This window comes from Microtus pennsylvanicus, chromosome 4 (assembly GCF_037038515.1).
Source record: "Microtus pennsylvanicus isolate mMicPen1 chromosome 4, mMicPen1.hap1, whole genome shotgun sequence".
In the NCBI taxonomy this organism is placed as follows: domain Eukaryota; kingdom Metazoa; phylum Chordata; class Mammalia; order Rodentia; family Cricetidae; genus Microtus; species Microtus pennsylvanicus.
In genome coordinates, this window is record NC_134582.1 from 50,456,349 (window position 1) to 50,469,303 (window position 12,955).

General features: G+C 40.3%; 1 protein-coding gene and 1 pseudogene across 4 annotated transcripts in view; one reads left to right on the forward strand and one right to left on the reverse strand.

Annotated features, from left to right (window-relative positions):
- The window catches only part of Wdr33 (WD repeat domain 33), a 106,835-nt gene that overhangs the window by 48,716 nt on the left and 45,164 nt on the right, over positions 1 to 12,955 (reverse strand). The gene's annotated exons all lie outside the window — the stretch shown is intronic.
- Positions 10,856 to 11,197, forward strand: LOC142847884 (large ribosomal subunit protein eL33-like; annotated as a pseudogene).

Consider the following 12,955-nt stretch of genomic DNA (forward strand, 5'->3'; position numbering starts at 1 on the left):
CCAACAACTTCTTCTGACCTCCTTGAGCACCAGGAACCCATGTGGTACACAGGCGTACATGAAGGCAAAGCACTCATTTACATTAAAATAAAAAATAACTAAAATAATTTTAAGTAAGATAAAATTTATTTGCTCAAAATGCAAAACTAAAAATCTAAAATTTGAGGCTGAAGAGATAGGTCAGCAATGAAGAGCACTGGCTGCTCTTGCAGAGTATCCAAGGTTGTTCCTGGGCATCCATCTGGTGGCTTACAAAGGGTCATAACTCCAGTTCCAGGGAATCCAGTGGACCCTCTTCTGGCCTCCACAGGCATCAGGGCCACACACAACACACAGTGTACTTAACACAAATGCAGACAAAACACTCAAACATACAAAATAAAAGTAAATCTTAAATTAAAAAAAAAAACAAAATTTGCAGAGATGGAAGTTTTAATGACATTTAGATAAATAACTAGAATGTGTGAAAAAAACTAAGGATTAGTTAATTATGACATTCTCAATAGCTCATAAAATGTAAGAGTTAAGGAAAAATTATCACACGTCAGCAAGAAGGCTCAGTGGGTAAAGGCATTTGCTGTGAAAATTTAACAACCCTGAGTTTGATCTCTGGAACCCAATGGAAAGAAAGAACCAACTTCCAAAAGCCGTCTTTCTAATCTCAATACATGCGCACAGACGTTCACATACACACAAAGTAATGTAAAGATTATCTTAGTTTGATATTCAACAGGCAGAATGGCTTTCAACAGGGACATTATTATCATTTCTGAGGTCCAATTACATTACTGTGTTCTGTGACTAATAGTATCATTCTCAGTAGAAACGCTGTTTCTTGGCTTCCATTCCTTAGAATCTGTGTGGTGAGGTGGGGTGGAATCATGGGTGTGCACAGTGCTCCTGCGATGTGGAAGGCAGATGACAATCTCGGCTGGTGTCCAGCTGCTGCTGCTCCCACATTCCACTTTATCTACATACTTGTTTTTTGAAAGACAGGGTCTCTCAGTGGCCTGAACTCACTGGGTAGACTAGAGTGCCTGCCCAGCTAGTCCAAGGGATCCACTATTCTCCACCTCTAGAGTGAGCCACAATCCCTCCACCTCCTCCCCTGTATGAGTTCTGGGACTACACTCAGGTCTTTATTCATGTGTGACAAATACCTGAGCAACTGAGCTATCCCTCCAGCTCCTACTTCTTAAAGTTCTAATACAGAGGACAGAGGACAACTGTTGTTGAAGAACAAAACAGAAATTATGCAACATTTTATAATGTAAAGGTAAATTATATAACATCTTTTATGCTAAGGGAAATTAAAGGTAGAAAAGTGAAAGGAAAAAAGACATTTAGGAGGAACAGATTTCCTTTGGGAAAAAAAAACTAATCACGAATGAGATATACTGCCTAAAATTGGGACCAAAAAATTTATACGTGGGCTGGAGAGATGGCTCAGTAGTTAACAGCACTGCCTGCTCTTCCAAAGGTCCTGAGTTCAATTCCCAGCAACCACATGGTGGCTCACATCCATCTGTAATGAGGTCTGGTGCCCTCTTCTGGCCTGCAGACATACACACAGACAGAATATTGTATAAATAAATATTAAAAAAAAACTTATACGTAAAACAGGAGGGAGGATCTGAGTTCGAGGCCAGCCTGGTCTACAGAGTGAGTTCCAGCTGGGACTACCTTAAACAACTAAAATAGATTAAAACAAAATGAGGAGGTGGAGGCAGGGTTAGGGGGTGAGATCACTGAACTGATCACTTCTCAGAACAGAAAAAAGACATTATGCCAGGCATATAAGAAAGAATGTGGGAGTGTCATTCTAACAACCACAGTTCTTAAATAAAATCTATCTTTGGTGATCACCAGAGAAGATTGTCAGGTTCCCACATTCTAAAATATCCTTAAATGCTATCAGAAAGATTTTACCTTGTAATAATTTTATAATTAAAAATTTTTATGTTAAAAATCTGAATAGTGGGGCTGGAGATGGTTGACAGTTACGAAAGCTTACTGTCTCTGCAGAAGATCTGATTTTGGTTCAGTTAAAAATCTGAATAGTGGGGCTGATTCAGTTAAGAAAGCTCACTGTCTCCACAGAGGATCTAAATAGTGGGGCTGGAGATGGTTCAGTTAAGAAAGCTCACTGTCTCTGCAGAGGATCTGATTTTGGTTCCCACACAGCAGCTCCAAAGCTCCATGGGGTTCCATATACAAATGGTCGATGCACTAAGACAGACAGACAGACAGACACACACACACACACACACACATGAACTGGTATATTGTATATGGAAGAGTTGAAGAGATGGCTCAATTGCTTACAAGCACTTGATGCTCTTGTCAAGAGCTGGGCTTGGTTCCCAGCACCCACATGGTAGTTTACAACCACCTTTAGTTCCAGGGCATGTGGGTGATGGTGTTCCACAAATGCATATACATGTATGTAGGTAAATACCCATACACATAAAATAAAGATGTTTTAATTAAATATGAAGATTTCCTAAAATAACCTTCTTAAGTACTATTAAATGACCTTTGAAGACAACTTATCTTCTCAGAGTGTAAATGATTACACATTCTGATGTTACAATTCTAGCCTAAGGTTAAATTTTCAAGCATAGACAAAAGTACAAAGAAACTTAGACTAAAACTGTTTTAGCAACGTTATCCAGGTTAGAGTATTACCTGTAATCTCAGCACTAGGGAGGGAGAGCAGGAGGATCATTACAAGCTCAAGTCACCAATGGTCTATGTTCCACACCAACCAGTACTGTAAAAAGTGAAATCTCACCTTTTCCCAACCCCTGCAGCTTCTCCCACACAAAAAGAGAAAGAAGGAGAAAAAAAAAAAAACCTTTGTCTTAGAAAATACATAGCTTTGGCTCCAACTCCAGAACATGAAACTGGGGCAGAAGAATCATGAGTTAGGTGTGTGGGGCTGGAGAGATAGCTCAGTGATTAGGAGCACTGACTGCTCTTCTAGAGGACCTGGGTTCAATTCCCAGCACCCACATGGTAGCTCACAACATTAAAGTTAAATATACCATAAAAAATATTAAAAAAAAAAAGAACAATGGACTTTCTTTAAAAAAATGAGTTAGGTGTGTGTGTTAGAAGCTATATGCTACAATATTATTAAGCAGTCTTTACTAAAAAGAAACAACAAAGAAAAATGACAAAGATAGCTGAGCTAGATAAGCATTAGATAACCTACAGATGGAAAAACAGAGAGCACATCACTGTGTAATGCAAACTACTTTCTGAGGTAATTTTAAAACACTGGGTGTGCTTTTTGTTTCTTTGTTTTTCAATACAGGGTTTCTCTATGTAACAGACTTGGATGTATGGAACTTGTTCTGTAGACTGGGCTGGCCTCAAATTCACAGACATCTGCCTGCCTCTGCCTCCCGAATGCTGGGAAAGGCTTGCACCATTAAAGGTGGCAAAATTTTTTTTTGTTTTGTTTTTTGTTTTTCAAGACAAGGTTTCTCTGTAGCTTTGGAGCCTGTCCTGGAGCTCTTGTAGACCAGGCTAACCTCGAACCACCTGTCTCTGCCTCCTGAGTGCTAGGATTAAAGGCATGCGCCTGGCTACTAAATTTTTTTTTTTAGATTTGTACAGAAATTCTAGTAAGGTATACAACAAAGTCAGATGTGTTGACCACAATCCTGGCACTTGTTGGTGGAGGCAGGATAAACAGAAGTTCAAGGTCATCCTCCACTACCTTCAAGTTTGAGGCCAGACTGAACTGTGTAATATTCTTGATTAAAAGAAGAAAAAAAAGCATGGGGGAGGGGAGAAGGCGAAAACTATTAACAAAATCGTGCTTACCTTGGATATGAGACTGAAAGGGGACCCGCAGGACTGACATATTACTATATAACTTCCATTTTAAATATTACTTTTCTTTTTTGTTTTTTTGTTTGTTTGTTTGTTTTGGTAGGGTTTCCCGTGCAGCTCTTGGCTGTTCTTAAGCTTGCACTGTAGACCAGGCTGGCCTTGAACTCATCTTCCTGCCCCTGCTCCCAGTGCTGGGACTAAAAGTGTATGCCACCACCATCAGGATGTTTTAAATTTTCAATGAGTACTTAACTACATTTATTAAAAAAATGGAAATTTTCAGGAGAATCATTTCTACATCAATTCCAGCCAGTTCTTTTCTAGCTCTCCACCCTTTACTCTCCAAACACGGGTGTGTTTGAATGGATCTTACAAACTCTCCAGTTCTAACTTCCACTGGATGAATAAACAAGAGTACATTTGTTACCATGCAAGCCTGTAGGGGAAAATGCGCCTTAGTACTGCACTTTGTCTTCAGCCAGGTTGGCTAGGAAATGGTGCAGCTCATAAATCAAATTACAAGTGTGAATACAGAGGTCAGCAATGTTATGTCTGCTGGTACTGTTATCACCTGTGATTTTCCCAACCTTACTGGAGACATGTCAATACCAAAGCAGATCCATTTAACCATGTCAAATAAAACTTCCAACAACATATACCAAAAGCAGGCACAAATGATATGCTTGGTGTTTCCTCAAGAGTATATCTATATAATCAGAGATTATGCATCCTTTATGAGGTAATTACGCAGAAATCACATGATCAATGTGTCCCAGTGGAAGAACGCAGGTTAACCAGGTATGTGTAACAGGTCTGCCTCTCTCTGGGGACCTGTGTGGTGTCAGAATGTGTAACAGTGTGGGTCCCGGTTTCTGGACTGAACTTAGCCTCAGTCATCACAGGGAACATGAAACCAAAGTCAAAGCAGTAGGCAGCAGGAAGGCCTCGCACTCTCTTCTGTCTTTAAGGAATGTTTTCTTGGGCTTGGAGAGATGACGGTTCAGAGGTTAAGAGCACTAACTGCTCCTGCAGAGGACCCAAATTTAGTTCTTAGCACTCACAGCAGGCAGCGCCCAACTGCCTGGAACTCCAGACCCAGGAGATTCGATGGCCTCTGTGACAGCCTCTGCTGGCACCTGCGTGCATGTGATACCTATAAACTCATGTAGGCACACATACACAAAAATAAATAAAACTTTGGAAAAAAATGTTTCCTTTTACTGAATAATCTTAGGAACACCAACAAGAAAAAAAAGCCAAGGGTGATGGGGAAAAAGGTTAGAAGGCAACAAAAGTTCTAATTCACAAATATTCATAATGGAGGATTTGAATTTTGTTCTTGTTTTTATTAAAAGAGGACCTCACTCTGCAGCCCAATGTGGCCTAGAACCGGCTATGTAGCCCTAGCTGGCAAACTCGCAGCAGTCCTATGTCACCCTCCCAAGTGCTGGGACTATAGGCACGCATCACAGCCAACATACCAACTCAAGTATTTGATTTCGACTCTAATTAAAATGACTATTAAAAATGTTCAGAATAAGGCCAATCATGTGAGCAAAGGCCTTACCGTACAGGCCTGACCAACTGAATTAGAGCCCTGGATCCTAAAGGGAAGGAGACCTGACTCCCAACACTGCCCATTAACCTCCCCAAACACTTGTACACACAAACGGGAGGGGGGGAATCACTTCTTTTAGTGTTCAAAATGAGGGATGGATGGCAATAAAATTTTGTTGGTAGAATAAATGCTGGATTCAATTTGCGGCACTGAATAAACTAGAAGCTCAAGATCATCCTGATACGTAAGGAGTGTGGGGTACCCTGGAATTTATAAAACCCTGCCTTTAAAAAAAAGTTCAAAATAAACAATTCATATTTCAAAATATTATACACAAAAATAAAACACATCAATGTAAAGAACATTCTGCTATAAATCTATGTAGTAAAGCTCAGAATAATATCTCAATAACAAGAATTTATCTACCTAGAAATTTAAAACGTAACTAATGGGTCAGGAAAGACTTTAAAAAATAAGTATTCAAAAAAAAAGTGTGGGAATACACACCCATAATGAGGCAGGGGAACCACCAACACAAAGCTAGCCTGGACTACAATGTTACACTGTCTCCCAGACAAACAAACGCAAGTAGATAAACACAGTAAAAATAAACTTAGAGATGGAAAACATAGGGAGTGAATTCCCTTAAGTAAGCCCACAATTCTGACAAGAGGGCAAAGGTATGATGAGGATTAACATAAAAGAAAGGTTTTTAAAGAGCTAGGAGGTGGTGGTGCATGTCTTTTAACCCAGCACTCAGGAAGCAGAGACAGGCAGATCTCTGTGAATTCGAGGCCAGGCTAGTCTACAGAGCTAGTTTCAGGACAGATAGGTCTACACAAGGAAACTCTTGTCTTGAAAAACAAAACCAAAGAAGAAAGGTTTTTAAAAGCCTTGAATGATAGCACCTATCTTTAGTCACAACACTTGAGAGAGAGGCAGGCAGATCTCTAGCCAAGACTCTATCATCAGCCATTTCTCAAAAAACAAAACAAAAACATAAAAATGTCATATTATAGTTATGTGCATGTGGCTTACATACAGTTAGCATTATCTATGATACATCTAAATGTGAGAATCACTAAAAATAGTAGTATAATCACATGCTATCCTCTCAACTCAATCTTTTTCCCTAAACAAATCTTTTATTGCCTCCTAATCAATTTCAACCTCCTCTAAAATCAGCTAAAATGTATGTTCTTTTCTACACATGCTCTGTCTTTTAGTATCTTCCGTTGGTATATTTGACAAAAGCAACACACATGTGCTTTGCCCTACACTGTGTGCAGTGCTTTCTGTGAATGTCTGTGACCCTCAGAATAACCTGGTGATCAAAGTACTACTAGCCATGACTTAGATGGAGAGACACACACTGAGAAGACTACCCTACTAGCAAAGTCAGGGTTGTTGGCCATAGCTGGACAAAGAAAGAGCTAAGAGCTCAGGAGATGATTCGGTGGTTAAAATAACTGCTACATAAGCATCAAAGTGTCAGCCATCTGCAGAAACCACATAGATGCCAAGGGAGTGTAGTGGCCCGCCTGGAATCCCAGTGCTTAGAAGGCAGAGATGGGGTTCACCAGGGAAAGCTAGACTGGCTGGCCAGAACAGCAAAACAGACAAGCTCTGTATTCAACCAAGACCCTACCTCAATGAATGAAGCAGAGAGATCAAGAAAGGCTACTGACAGGAACCTCAGGCCTTCATTGCATGTGCACTTGCACACAAGAATATGCCCATAAAAGTGTACATGTATGCATGAACACACCCTACAAACCTATACAACACATGATCTAAAAAAACAGCCAAGATTCCCATAACAGAAACCAAGGACCTAAAATTCTGGAGCTGCCAGAAGTAAGAAGCCCAACCACTAAAAACAGCAATTACATTTTTTGTTTGTTTTTCTGTTAACATCTTTAATGACATTTATTTATTTGGGAAAAGGGCACACACGTACAATTAAATATACAAGGAAGTCAGAGGACAATTTCGGGAGTTTGTTTCTTCATCATCTGGATCTTGAAAATCAAACTAAGGTTGACATCAAGTTTGGCAAAAACATTTACCTGTTGAGCCATCTTGTGAGCTCTGTTGCTGTATAGTTTATTCCTCTTTATTTAATTTATTTTTTCCCATACCTTACGGAAAAGGTTTGTTTTCCATACCTTATCCTCCTGTTCCAAAGAAACAGATAGAATAGGAGCAAACTTGCTTTCATCTGTTATTGAAAGGATATAAACTAGAGTTTTTGTCTGATTTTTTTTGAAACAGGATCTAGCCTCAGCCTCACAAGTACAGAGATTATAAGAATGCACTGCCAATAGACAATACAAATCCACTCACACATACACACACCCCTACACCTAAAATGGACTGCAGGCATAATTCAGTGGTACATTTATCTATCATGTGCAAGGTTCTGGATTGTTCCTCCAGCACTATAAAACAAAAACCTAACTTCAACTAATCTTTTTGTGTGAAAAAAATGTTGTTCTGAAAGCTTTAATACCATCAGGCATGGTGACTCAATTAACTGTAGTCACATACAAGAAAGGCAGAAGCAGATGCCGGGCAGTGGTGGTGCACGCCTTTAATTTCAGCAGTCAGGAGGCAAAGGCAGGAGGCTGGATCTCTGTGAATTTGAGGCCAGCCTGGTCTACAAGTTCAGGACAGGCTCCAAAGTTACATAAACAACCAAAAAAAAAAAAAAACAGAAACAGAAAGTTCATGAGTTCAAGGCTAAAGTTACTTTACAAATTTCAGGCTGGCCTAAACTAAAGTTTTATATTCTTAAGTTTGTTCCATATAAATTTTACTATCCTTCTGCATAGTAAAACCAAATTCTTTTGTTTCTAAGATTTGGAGAACAAATCTTCTATGGAAACATCTTCATCATATATAAGGAGTGTTACTTCTTGAGGGGTGGAGGTTGGGGAGATACCTTGGTTGGCCTGGAACACAGATCCACATGCTTCTGCCTCCTGAGTGCTGGGATTAAGTATGTGCTACGATGCCCCATTTTCTGTTGTTTCTCAAAGAAATGTGTCTTGCTTTTTCCATTGTGCTACAGATGACACTAACCAGATGTGTTCTCAATTTTTAATAAATATTGATCAAGCCTTATCAACAAACAACTTTTCTGGATTTAAAATTTACTCAAATTTTACTTAATTATAAGAGAGTTGAGATGTAAGGCACTGGGAAGCATTTGCTAGCTAAACAGCAAGAAGACCCAAGTTCACCTCAGAACCCATGGTCGGGGAGGGGGTGCTTGTAGGGCTGGAGAGATGGCTCAGTCAGTGTAGGTCAACTGTACAATTCTGAGGACCTAGGTTCACCTCAGAATCCATAGGGGTAGGGGAGGTGGAGTAGAGTATATTGTAAGGCTGGAAAGATGGCTCAGCTGTTAAAGGCACTGGCTGTTCTTTCTGAGGTGCCTAATTCAAGTCCCAGTAACCACATGGCAACTGTCTGTAATTCCCAGTCATGAATCAGGTAAGCGCATGGCACACAAAACTACATGCAGGCAAACATTTATACACGTTCTTAAAATTTTTATTTATTTATTCATTTTTGAAATATTCTTGTAAGCCTAGTACTGTGGAGGTTTGCTGGTGGACCAGTCTAGCCTATTACAATCCCTAAGCCTCGATGAGAGACCCTGTCTCAACAACAACAAAATGCAGATGGCTACCGAGGAACAATACCCAAGGATGACTTCCGGCCTACAAACATACACATGAGAACATGTACATACACACACCCACAAATGCTTACATAAAGAATTCAATATTGAAGAGAGTATCCTCAGCTGGGTAAGGTGGCACATGCCTTTAATACTTGCACTCTAAAGGGAGAGGCAAGAGGGATCTCTGAGCCTGGTCCATACAGTGAGCTCCAAGAAAGTCAGGGCTACATCATGACCCTGTCACAAAAGTCCAAAAACAAGAAGAAAACACAAACAAAGAATATCCTTGGTTTATCAAAAAAATATGGAAGAGACCAATCTTGGAGTTTACTAAATGACAAACGTTCTTTCAAAACCTTCCATGTTTTAAAGGTATCACCAGATTTATATGAATGATCAATACAAATCGTGGTTATAAATTACCACTTTTGTGGGATGGAGAGGTAGCTCAGCGGTTTAGAGCACTGACTGCTCTTCCAGCACTCGCATGGGAGTCTATAACTCACTGTAACACCCTCTAACAGACATACATTGCAGGAAAAACACCAATGCACACAAATAGAAATAAGAAAGTATAAAGGGGGGAAGGAATTACCACTTTATTTATTTATTTATTTATTTATTTATTGGGACAGAGTTTCACTGTATAGCCATGGCTGTCCTGGAACTCACTCAGTAAACCAGGCTGGCCTATAACACACAGAGATCCACCCATCTCTGCTGGGATTAAAGGTGTACACCACCCTCTCCTGGCTTAAAATTATTTTTTTATTAACACAAAAATTACCTAATCACATAGAAAGTCTCCTATCATACAGTTAGAAATACATGCTGCTCTTCCAGAAGAGCCAGGTTTTACTCCCAGCACCCACAGGCCAGCTCACAATTGCCTGGGTAGTAAGTTGGAATGAGAAATGGCTCCCATAGGTTCTGGTCTGAATGTTTGGTCTACAGTTGGTGGAAGGGCATTGGAAAGGATTAGAGGTGTGGCCTTCAATCCCAACACTTGAGAGGCAGAGGTAGGTAGCTCTCTGAGTTCAAGTCCAGCCTTGTCGACAGGATAGCAAGGCTAACCAAAGAAATTGTTGGAAGTGGGAAGGCTACGTTTGTTGGAGATGGGCTTTGAGGTTTTAAAAGCCCAGGCCAGGCCCGGTTCCACCAAGCCCCCCATATACACACCCTCTACTCCAACCAGCCAATAAGATATAGCTCTCAGCTACTACTCTAGTGTCATTCTTCCCTGCCTGCCTGCCGTCATGCTTCTCTTCTACCATGGTAGTTCACGGACTCACAAGCTCCCAACTAAACCAATGTTTTCTTTTATAAGTTGGCTTGGTCATGACATCTCATCACAGCAATAGAAATGTAACTAAGAGAGCTTGTAATTCCAATTCCAGAAGATATGACACCCTCTTCCATCCTCCATCACACATGGGTATACATATACTCAGGCTCACACAAAAATAAAGAAGTAACATTTTAAGAGAGACTATGTTGGAAAACTCAGTTATTTATTTTTCTGGTTTATTTGAATTCTGACTCAAGATCCCATGTAGCAAAATTTACTTTGTAGCTTATAAGACCTTGAACTTTGATTCTCCTGCTTCAACCTCCTGAGCACTAGGATTCAATGCATACACTACGATGTCTGGTGTACACCGTACTCAAGATATGCTAGGCCAAGCACTCTGGCTCCTGGGCTATATTCCAAGACCCTAGTGCCTGTGGAGACCTGCTGGGAACAGGACATCTAAAAGGCAAGTATGTCTGGAAGGCTATAGTGCAAGGCCATTTTTGCTGACTATAAGCAAGGTCTCTGGAACCAAAGAGAGCACAGAGCTCTTCTTAAAATTGAAGGTGTTTATGCCTATGATAAAACTGATTTCTACTTGAGCAAGAGATATGTTTATATGTATAAAGCAAAAAAAAAAAAAATTGCAACTCTTGTGGAGGCAAACCAAACAAAACCAGAATGATATCTGGGAAAAGGTGTAGCTAGGGTCCATGCAAACAGTAACAAGCTTCATTCCGAATTCCGAAGCAACCTTCCTACAAACATCACTTGACACAAAATCTGTGTGACGCTGTACCCCTCCCAGATTTAAACTAATAAAAAGTACATACATAAAGGGGGGGGCGTGTCAGTGAGTCTGGTGGTTGGTAGAGGCTCATTCCTTCCTTTATCCTAGCATTTGGAAAGCAGAGGTGGATCTGAGTTTGAGGCCAGCATGGTCTACATAGTGAGCTCCAGGACAGCAATGACTACACAAAGAAATCTTGCTTGCCTTAACACCCTTGCTCCAGGGGAAAAAAATGACACTTGCCCCCAAGCCTGACAAACTGAATTCATTTCTAAAACACATAGACTAAGTAGGAAAGAATCAACTCCCATGGGAGTTGTCTTTCACAGAGGTCAAGAATTTTCTGATTCACTGAAAGTGGAACTCTGGAAGACTCTGGTATACTATATTTTCATGTCAAGGCCATATAAATAAGTACTAAGTGGCTCAGATGTAATACAAAACATCACTGACAATCATACTGAAAACTGTCAAAGTACAAAGTACAAAACTGCTGTTTTAACTACTCATATACCTACCTAGTCAGTTAGAAAGTTTGCTCTCAGAAGAAAATAATGCCAAGTTGAGACCCGCAACCCTCTTCCCAGTCAGGGTCTTATAAAGCCAAGGATTGCCTCCAACTCCCTATGCAGCCAAAGCTGACAGGGCAAAAGCTCCCACGTCCGGGGCTTCCTGCATGCAGTGCAGCATTCTGTTAGCTGAGCTGCATCTCCATCTCACCGTCATCTTTACTCTTTCACAGAAGATGCTGCTGTTGCTCAGAATTGAGTCCAGCGGCAGAAAAAGCAAACTTTTAAGTGCTTGTCATTCAGTAAAAACTTGAAGGACATTTTTTTTTTCTTTTGGCTTTTCAAGACAAAGGTTTCTCCGTAGCTTTGGGGCCTTTCCTAGAACTTGCTCTGTAGACCAAGCTGGCCTCAAATTCACAGAGATCTGCCTGCCTCTGCCTCCTGAGTGCTGGAATTAAAGGTATGCTCCACCAACCACCCAGCTTCTGAAAGTCATTTTTAAGTTGCAAAATCTACTCTACAAATCAATGTTATTTTTGCTATTAGTCACACCCAGACAAGAAATAAAAAAAACCTGAAAATGTAAACTTAGCCATAAACAAACAAACAAACAAAAAATTGAAAATAGCCAGCTTCTGGAACATAAAAGAAGCCTACTACTTAAGCATGGATCCTGTCTGTCAGATATACATTTTAGGGCTGGAAAGATGGTTCAGCAGTTAAGAGTACTTGTTACTTTCAGAGGGCCCATGTTTGATTCCAGGCATCCACATGGCAGTTCACAATTATCTGTAACTCCAGTTCCAGGGGACCTGACATCCTCTTCTGGCCTCCATGAGCACCAAGAACACACATGATGCATTGACAAACATACGTAAAAATATAAAACCTAAAAGACAGACATTCTGAAACTACAGTCAATTATGAACTTAGCTTTAAAAACAAAACAAAACCCAAAAAAACCTACTGTTTAAAAACCATACAAAAAAGAACAATATCTTAATTTCCAAAAAACTGAAAGAACCAGACATGGTAATGTAGACCTTTAACCTACAACTCAGGACATAGAGGCAGATGATCCCTAAGAGTTTGAAGACAGCTTGGTCAACAGAGTAAGACCCAGGATATTAAAACAAACAACCCCCCTCAAATAAATAAATAGAGGGAGGGAGGGAGGGAGGGAGGGAGGGAGGGAGGGAGGGAGGGAGGGAGGGAAATGAAAAGCTGTCTAGAGAGTTGTGCTGGGGTATGGAATAAATAAATGCAAGTTGTC